At 45.8% G+C, this 2,575-nt stretch overlaps 1 pseudogene; it reads right to left on the reverse strand.

The window, feature by feature from the left end:
- Positions 1–237: 237 nt before the first annotated feature.
- LOC116537596 lies at positions 238–1,961 on the reverse strand (annotated as a pseudogene).
- Between the last annotated feature and the right edge of the window lie 614 nt (positions 1,962–2,575).

The raw sequence follows: 2,575 nt of genomic DNA on the forward strand, positions 1-2,575 counted from the left end.
CGTGACTTCATCCTCCTTCACAAAATAATCCGTAGTCATTCAAGGCTGATAAGAACTAGTCTTTATGAAAGCAACTGTTGTCTAAAGACTACAGATTAAGTCCTGCAGTCCAACTTTCTTATGAAAATTCAGTCAGCTGCTGCTCATTGCCGAAAAAGCCTACACGATGCTTCTACCAAAAATAATCTTCAGTATCCGAGGCCTATAAAGGCAGACAATCTTATCTTCTGCTGATACTTAAAGTGCAGCTACCAAGTGGAGAAGTGCTAGATTCTCAGTCACTTCAGAAATGCTTGTTGAAGGCTGTTTCTCATGTATAAATATGCTGAAAATGTCTTTCAGGCTCATAATGTTTTATCAATAACTGTGACCCCTGCATAACTTCTCCCCGTGCTCATACACGATGACACAACTGTCCATTTATCGGTTGTTGGGTTATAATACTCTACCGACGCCAAGTTACAGGAACCATCGTCCCCTCCAACAACATATAACAGACCATTAACTGCACAAACTCCTGCATTTCTTCTGCACATGTTCATATCTGCAACCTGTCTCCATGCATTAGTGGTGGGATCATATACTTCAACACTTTTTCGTACTAAAGGGCCATCATGGCCTCCTGCAGCATACAATAAATTGTTTAACACACCAACGCCTGCTCCACTCCGTCTGGTGCTCATTTCTGCTATATAGGTCCACTCATTTGTTGTAGCATTATAGCATTCTACTGTGCTAAGACACTGACGTGATGCTCCGTCATAACCTCCTACAGCATAGAGCGAACTTCCAACAACACCCACACCAACACTGCTCCTCCTTGTGTTCGTGGGAGATACATGAAACCACTTATTAGACTTTATGTTGCATGCTTCCACAGATGATAAACCTGTACTCCCATCAAAGCCTCCCACATCATATAACAACCCATTTAACACAGCAGCTCCCAAAGTGCTTCTCCTGTCTCTCATGTTAGCAACACTGGTCCACTAGTCCTTCACAGGGTCGTGGGAATCTACAGTGAACTCTTAATGAGCCATTAAAGCCACTAACGGCAAAAACAAGTCCAGCCATGTAGACCATCCCTGCCCTGCACCTCCTGGAAGGCAACTCTGCTACTTGGTGCCACCTTTCTTCTTTAAAGTCATAGCATTCCACACTCCGGATAGCCTTTGGTGCTTGACCCCCAACCACCACCATCAATTTGGGAAGGTTCACGGGTGTCCTCAGCGGGGTCCAGAGACTCTTCATTAATATACACTGCCCTGTAGGCAGCAGATGATACTTCATTGCTTCAATCAGGTAATCTTTGCAAGCACTGCTATTCTTGACCAATGCTTCCTCTTCAATCCTCTGAACTAAATATTCCTGAGGAAGCAAAGGTAACCGCCCATGTTCCATCAGTTGGGCCATAAACTCTTGCCTCACATCCTTGTCATGGTTCACCCATGCAATTACTGCTTCAAATATCTTCTCTTCTGAGAAAATGGTAAGTTTGTCACTTGAGATTAAGCTGCACACTTGTTTAATGCCAAGATTGAGAAATTCTTCTCTAAGTACGACATCTGCAAAATGATGCTCTGCATAGGTGTTGGCCTTGTTCAGAAGGTCGGCACATGCATGCATATCAGCAAAAGCCCGGATTCCTAAGCAGTTGACAGGGTGAAGCTGGGATTCCAAAAATTCACAGCAGGTCTTCTTCACATCCTGTAACTGTAAGAGACCAGCTGCTGGAAGAAGTACCTGTACTTTTCTTCTGTAACCTGAATTTCTGCGGTGTAAATGTAATCAATTAGCATCCTCAGGGTCCAGCCATCTACCTCTTTTATTCTCTCTTTGCTTGGCTTTCACTCATCTCACCTGTAAACACGGCATGAAAATAAGGACTACAGGCGGCCAGCACCACTCTATGAGCAGAGATTTCCATGTCTTCTGCCACAATTGTGACATCGCATAGCAAATTTTGATGTCATTAGAATATATTATTTTTGTGATTCTTTGATGAACGCCTACGTCCTGCAGTCAGTCATAAGGCCCCCGAAGGTGGCAACCATATTTGTTCTTCCTGACCATTGTACCTACAGTGCCTTCTTAATTCGTTCATGACTTTAAAAGCTTTCTTCATATGCCAAGGATTCACTGTCACTGGGCAATGTTTTTCGGTATTACCATCTTTTGCATCGAGAGACTTCTGATGACCCTGCTTTGTGCATGCGGGAGGCAGCGGCGGCGTCTCCGCTGTGGCTCCTCTCGGGCTTCAGAACGCAGGCACCGACCGCCGCCGCCAGCACCATTCCCGCCGCGGACGCCTGCACTGCCCGCCCGCCAAGCCGCGTTCCATCCGCCCCAGAGGGGGCGCCGCGCTTGCCTCACCGCGCCCCACCACCTGCGGCGGCTGCGGGACGGGCGGGCCGATGGTTAATTTTATATTTCAATTCGGTCCAACATGGTACCCGGTTATTTGGTCCACCATCCATCTGAATGTTGCAGTAAAAGCATGTTTTAGATGTGATTTACATTTATAATCAGTTGACTTTAAGTTAAGCCGTATCATTCTCCACAGTGTGAGTTGGCA

This window comes from Sapajus apella, unplaced genomic scaffold, assembly GCF_009761245.1.
Source record: "Sapajus apella isolate SASKATOON/1434 unplaced genomic scaffold, GSC_monkey_1.0 scaffold112, whole genome shotgun sequence".
NCBI lineage: Eukaryota > Metazoa > Chordata > Mammalia > Primates > Cebidae > Sapajus > Sapajus apella.